We start from the raw sequence: 17,185 nt of genomic DNA, 5'->3' as shown, positions 1-17,185 counted from the left end.
CATGATGGGCCAAGTCCCAGGAGGCCCCCGACAATGCACGAGGGCAGTGGAGAGCTGCCTCGGGCTATAACACTGGCGACGAGGTGGGATCACCATCGCATGACAGAGGAGAAAAGAACACACAAAAAACAAACATACGTTCTTTGTCTGAACAGCGATTTCGAGCCTAACACAGATACTGTGAGGAGGGGAACAGTAAGAAGACCCTCCCAGAGGCTGGAGAACAAGAAAGGAAGAAGAACAGAACTTTTTAAACCACGATGGCCACACCAGGATCAAGCAGTTCCTCAGATCACAGCCGGATCACAAGCACACCGACATGAAGTAGGTTAGCAGCCAGTTTTCAATGCAACCATAGAGGGTCTTAGACGCTAATGCCCCTGTTTGACCCATACACAGATCCTTCCTCAGTCAGACCAAGACAGGCATTATATAGCTTCAGAAGTTTGAAATGCTGATGGACTGCAGGGGCATAGCTACCCCCCAAAAAAATGAGATCACACCTGCTTTTGGACATTGGTGATCAATCACTACATATATGCATTTCGCTTGCGAATGTAAGAGGCTCAGATGACTATGATGCTGCCAGAAGAGCACTCATGGATCACTACATGCCCCAATTAAACCCAGTTGATATTTTGCACATCAGTTCAAGAAGAGTCTGAGACGATTGATGCATATGCATCTGTGTAAATTGGCATTATAAGATATATTTGAAGACGATGAGAAGGAAATTAGACGTCAGGTCATCAATGGGATGCACTTTGAAAAATTGAGGCGAATAGTCCTCAGTAAGAAGGGAATACACCTACACAGCATATTAGACTATGGGCGCCAACGTGAACTTGCCCAAGTGAGAGTTGCGTACATGGGGAACATCCTACAGAAACAAAAGATTACGCCATCTACAACGGGTGAACTTGCCCAAGTGAGAGTTGCGTACATGGGGAACATCCCACAGAAACAAAAGATCACGCCATCTACAACGGTTGCAAGAGTCTCTGACAACAGCCTGCAGAGACGCCAAGATAGACCACCAAAGAGCCTCCTGACATGGCAGTCACATATACCAGACCCCAAAGAATGTGAATGGTGAGGAGTACCACAACTCTGAAGAAAGAACTGCCTGGCACAAGATACAACATGCAGCGTATGCGGAGGACTAGATCACTATGCAAAGGTGTGTCGGTCCTCACCAAGATGCTGCAAAACGTCAAGAGTCGGCTAGAAGAAGAAACAGGAAAAACCCAACAAGAAGACACAGATAACTCCTCCACGGAAGAATCAGGGGAAGAAGATGAACCAACAGCAGCAAATATAAAGATCAGAGCAATAATGACAAGAAGTAGGAAAATACACGAGATCACAGCTTTGAATGAGGGGGAGAGAAAAACAGAAAAGACCCAGATGTACAGTGAAGATCAAAGGAGATGCGACAGATTTCATAGTTGACGCTGGAGCATCAGTACACATCATCCCACAATTGACATATGCAAAGATGAGGCCTAAACCTGTGCTGAAGAAAACTAAGACATTACTGTTTGCATACAGTGTCGAAAACCGCTACCAGGGTTAGGATGCTTCAGGACAGGACTACTGGTGAGGTGAGGAGGAGGTGGGGCGAGCAGTGCCTGTGAACACCATCAGAGCGAGTGCCTGGCTGCCCCGTAACTACCACCGACAAGTGCTGCATGTGTGTTTGCACTGCTCGCCCCCACGCCAATTCACTTAATGGGCTGCTGCCATGATGCACTGGGACCTAGTACACAGCAGAAGTGCTCCCTAATTCTCCAGCAAACGGTGATCAGACCCTCTGCCTTCACCGCTGAGCGGCTTCTCATAAGGCCATATAGATGGCATTGCACCATATGGCAGTGAGGACATGACTCGAGTCTTGGATGACTGATCATCACGATGCAATCTGATATACTGCAACTGTAACCATAACTTGTGTAAGTAACATGTATGTAACTGCAACCATAACTGTAAGCTATGTAAGTAACATGAATGCAACCATAATCTTAAGCAAAGATATACTGCAACCACAACCGTAAGCCATGTAAGTAACAAGTATGCTACAGCGCCTTGATGCCTACAGGTTTAGTGCGCTTTACAAATGCAAAAATAATAAATAAATAAAAGGGTGACACTATCAAACAATCAAAAATATATGTTGTAAACAACAGTAACAGTGTTTGCTATTTTGGGAATCAGCTGAAGACCTGGGACTCATACAATGTATATGCGACATATCACCAACAAATGAAATACAAGAACTTTTCTCCAAACACTGCATCATACTGAGAGGAATAGGGTGCCTAAAAGGACAATCAATAAAGTTCCATCTCGACACCACAGTGCAACCAAAAATGGTGGCACACCGAAAAATACCGTTTCACATGCATAAGCTCGTGCCCAGGGAGCTCCAAGACCTGGAAAATGCAGAAGAATTGAGAAAGCAACATGAACTACCCCATGGGTTTTGCCAATGGTAGTAACACGCAATCCAAAACAACCAGGGAAGGTAAGACTCTGCATTGACATGCGCCTCCCCAATGCAGCGATTATACGAGAGAGGCATGTCACCCCCACGCTAGACGAGATCATCACGGACCTCACAGTGTCTACAATATTCTCGAAATTATACCTTAATGCAGGGTACCACCAAATGAAATTACATGCTGAATCACCACTTTCTCGACACACCTATGAATGAGGAGATACAAATGCCTCAACTTTGACATCTCCTCAGCTGCCAAAGTATTTCAACATGCAATACAGACTGTGCTCAGGGACTCCACTGAGTGTTAAATGTCAGCTGTGACATCCTGATCTATGTGAAAAACAAAACCGAACACATGTCATGACTAGCAGCTGTGCTCGAGAGGTTGCACACTGTGGCCTCACGCTACACAAGGATAACTGTGAATTCCTAAAGGAAGAGTTCACATTTTTTGCCTTCGTATTTAATAGCAACGGTGTAGCTGCGGACCCCCTCAAAGTTTCAGATATCAATAAGGCATCACCCCCACGACGCCCAAGTCAGGAGTTTGACAGGCATGACAACCTATTGCGGTCCATTTCTTCACAACCTGGCAACACTTTCTGAACCCCTCGAAGGACTCACAAAAACAACACTAAGTGGGTCTGGGACGGCCAATGCCAAGAAGCATTTCAGAACATTAAAGATTCACAAACTGCTGATACAACAATGGCATATTATGAAAGGTCCATGCACACCGTCCATGACAATCCAGTATGCATAGGGGCCATCCTGATAGAAAAGTCCTTCACAGGCGAAGAGAGGCCCATCGCCTATGCGTCCAGAGCACTCACGCAAACTGAACAAAGGTATTCCCACGTAGAAAAAGAGGTTGTTGGCACTTCCAAATATATCTATACGGGAGGAAGTTCACAGTTTTCACGGATCACAAACTGCTCAAACCCATGCTGACAGGGTCGGCACCTCATCTGCCAGTGAGAATTGAGAAATGGATGTTACACCTACAGCAATACAAGTTTAACCTGGAATAACAAGTCGGAGCAGACAATCCAGCGGATTTCCTCCTGATACACCCTCAACCAGGAACTATGGCAGAAATCAAAGAGGCCAAAAGCACAAAGGAACACATCTGTCAGGTCATACACCGGGCAAAGCAGAGAGCCATCAACATCACAGAACTCGCCAAAGTCACATGCCAAGGAAGAGGAAATGGTTGGCATCTTGTAAATCTTCTGACAAACTGGCCTGCCGCCTGCTCCAAAGGCAATACTTACTCTCATTCCTCACTAAAAAGAGAGCTTACATACAAGCCATTGTTTCTGCGGCATCTAACAACTCGGCCAAACTCTTTAAAATCTGCAAGGAGCTGGGCAATCCTGCCGCAGTAGCTACCTCTCCTGCTCCTTACCAGGCCCTCTGTACGGCCCTGGCTTCTCACTTCATCTCTAAAACCCAGGACATCCTGTCAACCCTCTCGGCTTCTCATGCTTCTCCCTCCAGTCACTCCTCTTCCTCCAGCCCTCTTGCAGCCACCCCCTTCCTTCTCTTCCTTTAAGCTCTTCTCCCCTGACGAGGTTTCTAGACAAGTCCGATCTATGAAACCTCATCAAAACAGGTTCTTCCCTGTTCTTCCAAAACCATCAAGGACCACATTGACACCCTTGCTCCAGCCTTGGCTGACTTCTGCAACCACTCTTTCGCCTCCAGAACTTTCCCCTTGCCCCTGAATCACTCTCTTGTGCACCCTCTTCTCAAGAAGTCTTCAGCCGACCCCTCCCATCTCTATCACTCCTTTCCTGGGCAAACCCCTGGAAAAGCTGGCCATCTCTCAGCTGAATCTTCACACTGAATCTGTCGGTTGTCTCCATGACAATCAGTCTGGCTTCTGAGCAGCCAGAAGCACAGAAACTGCTCTTCTGAACATCCGTGAAGACCCGATCTTTAACCTTGATTCTAACGTCCCCTCTGTCCTCATCCTACCTGATCTCTCCTCTTCCTTTCCAAACTCTCCTTCTCTCTGCACATCTCTGATGTTTCTAAGAAGTCAAATTACCAACTGCACCTCCTCAGAGGTATTCTTTCTTTCTTCTCCCCCCCTCCCCCCCAGAGGCTCACTGTTTCTAGAGCTGTGGTTCTCTCTAGGCTTGACTACTGTAACAGCCTCTTTTTAAATCTGCCCAGCTCTACTCTCCGACCTCTGCAACTCATCCAGCACAGGACTGCGACACTTGTCCTTGGCCTCAAGCCCTGGGATCATATCTCTCCAGCACTGAAATCTCTCTATTGGCTCCAAGTGGCTGCAAGGATCAAGTTCAAGACCCTTTCCATTGTCCACAAAGCCTTCTTGGGCCTGGGACCAAAATATCTCCAGCTTTCTCTTCTGAAGTATCTTCGTACTCGAGCACTTCACTCCTCCACCTCCAACTCCTTGAGGGTCAGGTGCTTTTCCAAGCAATGAGCTGGGGGCAGATCTCTCTCCTTGTCTGTCGCCTCCCTGCCTCTATGAAACTTGAGCAGAAAGATCTCCAGTTCCGGAAGCAGCTCAAGACTTTCCTCTTTGCTTCTGCCTCCTCTCTTCCTTGTCCCTGCTGATCTCCTGTCTGTTACTGCACTGGCTACCTGGCTACCTGGCTACCCTCTGAATCAGGGGCCCCGATCCCTGTCCCCGCCCCGTTGCACACCTGCACTTGGGGCTGTATCTTTAACCCTACAGTCCCCCCTACTCCTACCTGCAATATCTATCACTTGCTTTTCTGCACTTAGCCTCACACTGCAACCTGCTGTCCCCACTTCTTGTTTTTTGATGTTTTGATCCTATGCCATGCACTTGCTCCTGCTCCCCTTTCCCCAGCACTTTTCCCCTTTCCTCTTCCCTGCGCTTGCGTGATCGCAATGTCACGGGCCTAGTAATATCGTTGTCTTGTCCCCCCCCCTTGTTCCCCTCCCCTGCCTCGTTGCACCATGAAACACATGTGTATAGGCGTGCTATAAATAAAATATATCATATCAAGACCAGTGCTCTGAAATCACTAAGAATGCAGTAATGTCCGGCAACTGGAAAAGTTTCTGAAGAACCCACAAAACCGCACAAAAGAATCCAAAGACATTTTGACAGAAGCTTTCAATGTTCGCCACGCTCTCTCAATCTCATAAAAGGCCTGCTCCTCCAAGGTGAAAGGACAGTTATCCAAGAAAAATTGCAAGACTGAGTGGTTGCCCTCGTGCATGAGGACCACCAGGAAAACACCCACACCAATTCCCAGATAAGGAGCAGAGTGTGGTTCTCTCACATTGACCGGAAAGTCGACGAACTGATTGCAACATGTCTCTTGTGTCAATCAGCAGGAGCACCCGCACAACCAGAGCCGATATGCTCTGCCTCAAGAGGAAACTTCCAGTGGGAAGCCAGTAGTGTAGACTTCTGCACCATTCAGGAAGTAGTCTATCTGTTAGTTGCAATTAACGCTCATTCCAGATATCCTGAGGTGGAAGTAGTACCATCCAGCACCACTGAGACAGTCATACTGGCTCTCAAAAAGATGTTCACCACCCACGATCCACCATTATCAGTGAAGATTGACAATGGCTCACCATTCCATGGGAGAGAGTTTCAACGATCATTAGAAGAGCTCCAAATAAATCACGACTTCATCTCACACCGGTGGCCCCAAGCCAAAGGAGACGCTGATTGCTTCATGTGTACAATAAATAAAGTTGTCAGGATTGCGAAGGTATAAGCCCTCCTGTGGAAGTAGAACTTTAAAGGTTCCTGCAAAACGACCCAGTGACTTGACATGTATCGACGGGCACATCCCCCGCAGACATTCTGTACAACACAGTACTGCAATTGTTGATACCTCACCACAAATTGTCTTGAACCAAAAATATCAAAGACAAGGAGGTCCTCACACGACAATGCTGGCCAAACGAATGAACGAGTACCAAAAGACATTACATGAAATCGAAACTGCACCCGGGGATCATGTCATTGTGCTTAACAATACAAACAAGACAACACTCGCCATTCCGTTCGACGACAGCCCCTGGGCGGTAGTGTAGAAAAAGGAAACCCTGATGACAGCAAACAGAGGAGCTGAAATGATCTCAAGGAACCCCTCCTGGTTCAAACGACTGCCAACAGAAGTGTGAATGGAAAGCCAAAGACAAGGAGTCAGAAGCATGTACCCTGATCAACTAACTGACTTCCACATGTCACAAAGCCGGGAGGAAGTGGTGGAAGAAAGCATCTCAGAAGAAAGGAGACAGTGGCCCTCGTTACGATACTGGCGCTAAACCATGGCGCTATTAGCACCATGGTTGGTGCCGGTATCGTAACGAGTTTGCCAATGTTCAATGGGGAAGTAACACCCCATTCCAAGGTTGGCGGGGCGGTAATTCCCCATTGAACATTGGCCCTTCCCCATTCCCATTTTTGCCCCATAGGGCTCAATGGGACTGGGGAAGGCGGTAAGTACGGGACCGCAAATTGCGGTACCGTACTTACCTCGAGTGTCCCTTTGCGGGTCCCTACTTTAACGGCTGGTCCAGACCAGCCGTTCAGGTCGGGTCCCGCAAAGGGACCTCGTAGTAAGGCGCTAAGTGTTTAACGGCACCGCAGCATTTTACGGTGCCGTTAAACACTTAGCGCCAGGGTCCTAATGAGGGCCAGTGACAGAATCAAAAGAAGTGTCACATCAAAGGTTCCCTTCTTCAACTCATGCACTTACACTTTCTCTATTTTGGATCCAATAAACTGCTTTCTTTCTTCATCCATTCTATTTTGTTCAACTATTCGCATGCACCGTGCTCGCCAATATGCCGCAGTGTTCCCTTCGTCCCAGCGTGGACTCACAGATTCTTTGTGGCGTTCCTTGTCAGTCTTGAAGCCTGCTGATAACAGTCTTCAGGTGATTTCTTCCTTGCACAGCTCAGCTTTCTGCATCACAGCTGGGCTTTTCTGCTTCGTACGGGTCTCTGGTAAGTATCTTTCACATTCTTTCTACCGACGAATGCCCAGGAGCCCTGCACTGGCATCTGGCGTTCCCACTGCAAGGTGTCTTCCTCGTGCAGCTTTCCTCTTCTCAGCATGAGACGGTTGGCAGCACTGTCTTTCTCTCAACCCATCAGTCGCACAGATAGGAGCAGCCCGCTCCCACCAGCAGTCTGGTGGTCCTGTTTTAAATGTTCCAGGGACAGGTGCATGCTCCCAGCAACTAGAGTGTTGCCTGTGCTCGGGGCTTCTCCTGCTCTTTATTCCCCCACACCTCTTCTTTGTGTTTCTGGGAACAGTAGTCCTTTTTAGTTAACTTGCACAGAAACATTGGAGGAAAGTTTCTAACAGATTTTGAGGACAAGTCAGTGTTTGAAAGTTGGTTTGCAGATTGGAATGAGAGAGATGCAGGCCTCTCCTCTAAGGGAGCAAGGAAGAATCACAATAGGCAATTAGAGTGTTACAAATTGGAGGTTCATCCTGCAGGGGAAAAGGGGGATACAATGTCTCATTTGATGAAGCCAGAGTATTTCCCCAGAGGTTGTCTCCCCCCACGTGATCCTCCCTCAGCCACCCCAAGGGTCAAGATCAGGTAGAGGCTGCCATCCCCTGGCCACATGGGAGGAGGTACCCACCGGGAAAACAGTGATGACTCCATCAGATTCATCACATATTCATGTGAGGGGAACAGCAATAGTTAATTTGGGTTGTGCTCTTGTACTGGACAATTTGTGTTCCTGGAGACTGATCAAAAACATTGTGCCACAGCCTTTTCCTTTATTGCCTTTTGTTTGTTCAAAGGTGCACTTACATCACAAAGCACGGCCTGAGTGCCAGTCTGCAGTGCATTGGCTGCATGATTCACAGCTCAAAAACACACAATGTTATTGTCCCAAACATATCTTGTAGTGTTGTTATGCTTGTTTTAGCCTGTGAACCACACTGAACACCGGCATGGGTAGCTAGGTGGTTCGACACCAGGAGCAGGTGCATGCTGACTCCATTAAGTTAACCCCTTAAGTGCCAAGGGCGAGGTATCTCGTCCTTGGGATTACCTCCCTGTTGCCAAGGACGATTTTGGTATTTTGCCATTCAATGCCTTCTAACGTTTTCTGTTTCATTAACCCCTTAAGTGCCAAGGACAGGTAGGTCAGCAGGGGAGTGGAGAAAGCAGAGGAGAAAAGGAAGGTTTTGAGCTGCTTCCAGAACTTCAGGTGTACCAGCTCAAGTTTGAGAGGGCCAGGGAAGCCGTTCCAGAGGGAGGCACCTGCAGAGGAAAGTGATCTGCCCCTACTCTCTGGAGCAGGTGGAGAGATTTCAAGGCTGGAGAGATACAGTCCCTGGTCTTGAGGGGGACGGTCTTCAAGGATAAGTCTTGCACTCCTATTCGGATTAGTTGCAGAGGGCGGAGAGTAGAGGTAGGCAGACTGAGAAAGAGGCTGTTACAGTAGTCTAACCTAGAGAGAACCAGGGCTCTGGAGACAATGAGCTTCTGGAGGAAAGTGAGAAAAGGAAGAGTACCTCTGAAGAGGTGCAGCTGGTAGTGGCTCTTCTTGGAAAGGTCCATGATGTGAGGAGAGAAGGAGAGGGTGGCGTGTAAGATGATACCAAGGTTTTTTGCCTCACAGGAAGGTGAAGGAAGAGGGCCCATGGAGGGTAGCCAGAGTGAGAGGGGGAAAGTGGTAGCAGGGGTCCCCATGAAAAGGATCTCTGTCTTATTGGTATTAAGACAGAGATCGTTGGAGGCGCACCAATCCTGAATTGCGGATTGACAGCCCAGAATGTTCGAGCGAGGAGAGGAGGCTGCAGAGAGCCGGAAAGAGAGCTGTGTGTCATCCTCAAAACACTGAAAGTTAAATCAGAAGGTGAAGATTAGGTGGCCAGCCAGAGGAGCCACGTAGAGATTGAATAGCCCTGGTGAGAGGTTAGAGCGCTGGGGAATACCACATGTAGAGAGAGAGGTGTTGGAGATAAAGGACCCAAGTTGGACCTGGGAGGGTCAGTCCATGAGGAAGGAGGTCAGCCATTCCAGGGCCTGACCTGTGATGCCCAGGTTTTCACAGAGTCGGTTGAATCTACAATCGATATCCTGTTTGTAACTGAGCCTTGGCTTCATTCGGCAGCTGGTCCCTCTCTGTCTATTGCCATTACCTGACTCGCACCTTATTCTTCGTAAGAATTGTCTAGATCGTGTTGGGGGAGGAGTGGCTGCTATCTACTCTGTAAGGAACTCATGGTGGCAACAGTAAAGACAGACACAAGTGATCACATTTCAAATGGCTGTTCAACCAATACCTGGCAATTCTCTCCCACCACATCGCTGCTCTCTGCTCCAACTTTCAGTGTTATGCAGATGACACTCAGCTCATCTTCAGGCTCCCCTCGGCAACCTCCTCTCCCTCCCTCATCTCTGACTGTCGGTCTGCAATCCAGGAGTGGTGTGCCGCCAACAACCTGTGCCTCAATGCCAGTAATACAGAGATCCTTCTCATTGGCACTCCTGCACTTTCCTTTCCTGTCACTCTCCGGCTGGCCTCCCTTGTCCCCTTCCTGCTCCCACCGTGAGGCTAAGAACCTAGGGGTCATCTTCGACTCCACGCTCTCCTTTTCTCCACACATCACTGACGTCTCTAAGAAGTCAAACTACCAACTGCACCTCCTCAGGATTATTTCTCCTTTCCTCTCCTTCCCCCAGAAGGTCACTGTCTCTAGAGGTCTGGTTCTCTCCAGGCTGGACTACCGCAACAGCCTCTTTCTAAATATGCCTGTCTATACTCTCCGCCCTTTGCAACTCATCCAGAACAGGACTGTGAGACTTGTCCTTGGCCTTAGGCACAGGGATCATATCTCTCCTGCCCTGAAATCTCATCATTGGCTCCCAGTGTCTGCAAGGATTAGATTGAATACCCTCTGCATTGTGCACAGGGCCTTCTGGGGCCTGGGTCCACAATACCTTCAACTTTCCCTCCAGAAATACCTTCCTACTTGAGCTCTTCACTCCTCAACCTCCAACTCCCTCAGGGTCAGTCGCTTCTCCAAGCAATGAGTTGGTGGTAGATCGCTTTTTTCGACTGGGGCCTCCCTATGGAACTCGAGGAGAACCACCTTCGGTTCCCGAAGCACCTCAAGACCTTCCGCTTTCCTTTTGCCTTTTCTCTTCCTCTCCCCTGCTGATCTGTCTGTTTCTTCACCGGGCTCCTGGTTCCCCTCTGTATTCGGGCCCAGCTCCCTGCCCACCCGTCTGCTTACCCGCACTGCCGCCTGGCGACCCTTGCACTTGGGTCTGTATCTGCAACCCTACAGTTCCCTTACCTGCACTTATTTGACACTCATTGTCTGCGCTTAATTTACTGCACTTTAATTTACTGCACTTGCCACCCGCCGACCGCACTACCTGTGTGTTATTTATTACCATGTTTCAGCACTTTCCCCTCCTCCCCTGCCCCTTGCACTTTCCCCCCTCCTTCTCCCCTGCACTTGCATGTTCTCATTGTCACTGGGCCTAGTAAGATCATCATGTTTATTGTTTTTCCTCCATTGTACCCCTCCCTTGCCTCGTTGCGCCCTGAAACACCTGTGTATGGGCGGGATATAAATAAACTATCACATCATATCATATCATTTATTAAACTATATGTGCAGGTTGGCAAAACGCCAATCTAAACATAGATCTAAGATGGGAGCAAGCTACTAAAAAAAACTATTGCTAATCCTGACAGCTAAATACAAAAAGAGTATGGGATAGTGTTCACAAGAAAGAAAGAAGTGTTCACAAATGATAAGTCAGGATGTGGTAGCCTGGAGTCTCCCATCCCCACGTTTTGAGCACAGGACAAGGCAGGAATCCTGAGCACAGCACACTCCCAAGCTTTCCCAGCACGAGACGACAGTTCTGTTTCAGCTATCAGGACCTTCGGTGGTTATGTCTCTTTTCTACAAAAAGTCTCTTACCTCCGAGGACCTGATGGGTTCCAAAAATGACAAACAAAAAGCTCCTTTCCAATGTATGTTGGGTGATGACTTCACCCCTGTGTCCCCCTCTTCTGGGCTCAGACGGTCTCGAATGTTTGCCTCTCTCCGTCGGGTTCACTACAGCATTCACGTGTCATTGGGTGATGGCTTTTCAAACCTGGATCTCGCTCTTCTGGGCTCAGATCCACCAAAAGGTTTGTAGTGATATCAGTGCCGTCGGTGTTTCAGTATCTTGCTTCTGAGTGCCTGGTATATTCAAAATAATAAACAAAAGTTCCTTTTGGTATGTACGTTGGGTGAGGTTGCTACACCCCTGTGCCCCCCTCTTCCAGGCTCAGACCCGCTCAAATTTCAGCCTCCCTCCATCGGGTTTACTATGGCTTGTATTCAAGGAGATTTCCTCTGCTATATTCAAGTGTCATTGGGTGATGGCTTTTCACCCCTGCATCCGCCTCTTCCGGGCTCAGACCCTTCTCAAATGTTTGCCTCCCTCCTTCTGTGTCACTGCGACATTCACAAGCGTTAATGTCTTTTTAAACAGTTCACTTTGGACATCCCTCTGTCGGGTTTGCTCTTGTCAGTCCACTGTTCATTGAGAACTCAGACTTCATCCCTTTCCTTTGGGTTCACTCTTGTCAATCACACAGTTCTTTCTCTTTTCTCACTATGCAGGATTCACCTCCCTTAGCTTTTCAATTACGTGTAGGTCAAAGTCTTTCGACTGTACAGGGGGTTTTGCTAGACCCCTGTGACCTACTTGACCTTTTACTTCCGGCTCTCCTAGGGCCTTCTGGTATCGGTAGTTTCAACAAACGCGGGATCTACCAGAGTCTCTTGAATGAGCACCCACATGGTGCCGGCCCTTCTGCAGCTGGTTTTCCCTTAATGTTAACAGTTCTTTGAACTTTCCTTAATTTGCCCTTTGCGACTTTCTTTCAACACAGTTTGGTTTCTTATCGGCTCTCGCCTCAACTCTCCGGCTGTGATGAACCGCTTGGCTTTTCTTGCCTCTGGAGTCAAGGCCAGTACCACGGTAGCAAGCGTCTCACCCTGTTCTGATTATCAGTGTAGGCGTGTTCCGTGTACCGTTGACATCTGCTGCAGCACACGTTGGCTATTGTTCGGGGTCTTACGATTCCTTTCAGGGAGACTTTGCGGGTCTGGGTCAGAAAGGGGAAGGTCGCTTCTCTCCTTGTCACCCTTTCGTTTCTCGCCGCCTTCTCCTCCTCTTGAACTGCCGTGTTTGGATAGCTGTTCTGTTGTGCCGTCTGCCTTGCTCGTAGTGTGCTCTCATGCTCCACCTTTTATACTTGTGGGGAAGGTAAAGGGGCGTCATGTGTGTGGTCAATTGCCTGACTCTGCCTGACCCTTGTTTTGGGACATGTCAGGTAAATGGCTCTAGTGTTAGTCCTGTCTGTATCGGAAAAGGGAGGTGGGAATAGAGTGTCTGAGTATCCTACGTGGTAGGTTGGGAAAAAGGTGTTAGAAGAAGGGGGATACTGCATCTCACCCGTCGGTGTACCACTTCCACTCCCAGAGGACCCCTCATCCAGGTGATCCTCCCTCGCTGGTCAGCCCCAGGAACTGGATCCAATAGCGATGTCTGTGTCCTGGCCACCTGGATGGCAGATCCCGGGGACTAGTTAGGGAGACACCTTCGGGTTTCTCATAACTCCTAAGACCTTAAAGTAAACTTATTGCAAATGCATAACATACCAGGATGCAAAATATTACATAGTGAACTGCTAGTCAATCCAAATACCTCTTACAATATCTCATGTTTATTTCCGTTCCCCCTAAACAGATGCCAGACTTTAAAAGCTCCCTTACTGAAGCAGTTGAACCTTTCATGACTATTTCAACTAACATCAATTTAACCTAGGGTACATAGATATTAATGAGAAAGAGGCCTTGGACTGCTTGATAAGTCTGGTAGAACTTAATTTTTCTCAATTACTGAATTGCTCCACACATGAAAAGGGACGAACTATTGATTGGATTCTTGTCAATCGCGATGTTGTCTCCAACATTATTCCATTCAAATGCCCTTGGTCTGACCATCTGGTAGTCAATTTTGATCTAAGTTTGTCTAGTAAAACAAGGACCTCTATGACCAGCAAAACCACAATTGTTTGTCGGAATCTTAATAGAATTTCCTGTCAGTCCATGACACCACTGCTCACGTCACTACAGGAATATTATTTTCTAGAAGAATCTTTGGAACAAAAAATTAACCTCTATCACTCCTCTCTAAAGGTTGCCTTGAACTCTGTCTCTCCAATGACGCCTAAGACGATCAGGCTCCAGAAAAACGTAACTGTTGACACTGCACTTCTAAAAGATCTCACGGAGGGCTAAGCATCAAGCAGAGAGGAAATGGCATAAGTCTGGTATCGCCGACCATACGTAGCAATGGGCTCTTCAACAAACCCAATATAAAACTGCCTCATTAGACTCCAAGAAGGAATCTTATAATAATAAAATCTCTATAGCAGCTAAATCCTCCAAAGAGCTATTTAATCTGCTACGCAAATTGGAGAAGGCGCATGCTCTTACCTTCAACCCTCTCATCTCCTGAGTGGTGTGATACATTGATGGACTATATTGTACTCAAAATTCAAAAGATCAGGGATGCCATTGAAACTGAATTGTCGATTAACCAAAGCTTGAAATACCCAAAACATCCTGAAGAACCAATGGAAATAGAACATGCCACAATTCCCACACTTTAGTTTCAATCTGAGTCATCCACTGAAGTGGTAAAAATCATTCAAGCGCTAAAAGCTACTAATTGTGCGATCGATACCTGCCATGGCAAAATAATTATGTTCCCTGTGCTTGGTTAATGCAATTACAGCAACCATAAATGAGACCTTCTCTGACAGTATTATCCCAGATTTATTGAAGGACACATGCATTAGGCGCTTATACAATAAGAATATACTGTTTCAAGCGCCCACAGGGCAGGGAGGGAGGGAGTGAGGGAAATACATTACAACACAATATTTAAGAGCAGAGGGGCAAGAGGGAGGGGGATGAACCTTCTATGCCTTGTAAGTATTCAGAACGTGCAAGTGCAGAAAGGAAGAAGGAAGAGGGGGTAAGTGCTGAGGAGTCCGAGCCCATGGGTGAGCCATGGTCGAAGTGCTAGAATGTTGAGTGCTACACAGCCTGGGCCGCGGGAGGTGTAAGTGCGAGTCTCCAGTGGAGGGTGTGCAGATGTAAAGAGCTGTGGAAAGACAGGAGCTGGGAAGAATTGGTGTGGGGGGTCAAGGCCCCGAAGATGCAAAAGGGTCAAGGACACCGATTCAGGAGCTGTGAGATTAGCAGAGGAGAGAAGGAGGAGGAAAAGAGGTAAGTCTTAAGGAGCTTCCGGAATTTGAGAAGATGCTGCTCCAACGCACAGGGGAAGAAGGAGGATATTCTAAAGGAGGGAGCCTGCAGAGGAAAGTGAGCGACCCCTGACCTCTGCTTAGCAAAACACTTTACACACAAATAGTTGGTGCCAGAGGAGCAAAGTGGTCTAGAGGGAGAGCATTTAGTGAGATAAAGTTGAAGATAGTGTGGTCACTGAGCCCAGACAGCTTTGTGGATGATGCAGAGGGATTTGAATTTAATCAGTGCAGCAACCGGGAGTCAGTGAAGACTTTTCAGCGCAGGAAAGATGTGGTCCCTGGGCTTAAGACCAAGGTTAAGTCTTGCTGCCCTATTCTGGATAAGCTGGAGGGGTCACAGAGTGGAAGATTGACGATTCAGGAGGAGGCTGTTACAGTGGTCACGTCTAGATAGAACAAGGGCTTGAGTCACATTGAACCTCTGAGGGAAAGTGAGAAAAGGTAGAATTCCTTAGAGAAGGAAGAGTTGATTGTTGGACTTCTTGGCAATGTCCTGACTGTGAGGGAGGAAGGAAAGAGAGGAGTCTAAGATGACTCCAAGGTTTCTGGTTTCAATTGAATGCACAGGGGGAGAGCCCAAGGCAGAAGGCCAGAGTGAAGGGAAGGAGGGAGCAGGGGTTCCAATGGGAAGGATCACAGTTTTACAGGCGTTGAGGCAGGGGTCATTGGAGATGCACCAAGACTGAATGGCAGAAAGGCAGTAAGGGATATCAAGGGTGCAAGAGGGTCAGCAAGGAGTCTGAAGAAGAGCTGTGGGTCATCTGCGTAACACTGGAGGAGAAAGAGGAGATGTGGCAGGTAAGGAGAGCAAGGTAGATGTTAAAGAGCCAGGGGGAGGGTATAGAGCCCTGAGGGACACCACAGGTGGAGATGGAAGTAGGAGAGAAGGGGCCCAGGATGACTTGAGAAGAGCGGTTAGTGAGGAAAGAGGACAGCCAATCCAGTGCCGGTACCGAGATACCAAGTGTATCATGGAGCCTTTGATGGGGATGGAATGGTTAACTGTGTCAAATGCAGAGGAGAGATCGAGAAGGATCAGGACACCTGGGGAGTTGGAGTCCAGAGATGCAAGCCGCTCTTCATGTGTTCATAAGAGCAGTTTCCGTGCCTCTGGAAGCTCAGAATCCAGATTGATAGTCGTGGATGCCTCCAACAAGTTCAGTGTGAGAGTTAAGTTGGGGCAAACCCAGCTTCTCGAGTAGCTTCCCCAGGAAGGGGATGATGGAGATAGGGCAATAGATGGCAGGGCAGTTAGGGTCGGAGGATGGTTTCTTCAGAATTGGGCACACAAGGGAGTGCTTAAGGGAGTCGGGGAAAGATCCATTGATAAAGGAGTGATTGCAGAAATCAGCGAGAGCAGAGGCAAGAGAGCCAATGCTATCCTTGATGGTCCTGGATGAGCAAGGGGAGACATGTTTATAAGAGACCTTCATGTAGTGGACAGCTTTGGTAACTTCTTGAGGTGTGACAGGAGAGAAAGAGGAAAGGGAGGAAGGAAGTTGGAATGGGGAGTTTGGTGGGGATATCATTAAAAAGGCTTTGCTTGACCCAGAAAACCCAGTTAATTACCGTCCTATCGCTAACATGCGCTTCCTTTTGAAAATCATGGATAAAATTGCATACTCTCAACATTGTGTTGCTGTGCACAATTTACTTGGATCATATCAATCAGGCTTCCGCCCCAGGCATAGTACAGAAACATCTATGCTTGATATCCAATAAAATCCTATACTAGATATTCTTGATGAAGGCAAAGAAGGCATACTAATGTTTGATTTCTCAGCCGCCTTCAATGTTCTAGACCATAATATTCTCATCTCGTGCTTGGTTGATGATCTCAATCTGGGCCAACTGTCCTTCTGTTCGATTAACTGCTTCGTTCAAGGCAGATCAACCATGATAGTGTTGGGCCAATCATCATCTAAGGCTCACTCTATCCTGCAAGAAGTTCCACAGGGCACCCGTTTATCCCCTTTGCTATTCAATCTATACATTAAGCCACTTCACGATTTGCTCCGGGATAGGAAAATTACGTTTCATGTTTTTACTATGCTGGTGACATGCAATTACTGTTTACGTTATCTGGCAATAAGGCTGAGGACTCTTATATGATAGGTGATACCTTCAATATGGTCAGCAACAGGATGAAGGACAACTGGCTCTGTATTAATGATCAGAAAACAGAGCAATTGCTGCTGGCTTGTCCATCTGTAGCAGAAGAACTGGGATCTGATCTGGGCTCTTATTCTATCCCCATATTGAAAAAAGGCAAAATCTCTGGGCATCTATCTTAATTCAGATATGAGCATGAATGCTCACATTTCC

At 47.7% G+C, this 17,185-nt stretch overlaps 1 protein-coding gene across 1 annotated transcript in view; it reads right to left on the bottom strand.

Moving 5' to 3' along the window:
- Positions 1-17,185, bottom strand: part of LOC138453641 (pantetheinase-like) — a 395,191-nt gene that overhangs the window by 143,316 nt on the left and 234,690 nt on the right. The window lies entirely within an intron of this gene.

This window comes from Ambystoma mexicanum, chromosome 4p, assembly GCF_040938575.1.
Source record: "Ambystoma mexicanum isolate Mex_15411 chromosome 4p, UKY_AmexF1_1, whole genome shotgun sequence".
In the NCBI taxonomy this organism is placed as follows: Eukaryota; Metazoa; Chordata; class Amphibia; order Caudata; family Ambystomatidae; genus Ambystoma; species Ambystoma mexicanum.
This window is presented reverse-complemented; position numbering and strand designations above follow the sequence as displayed.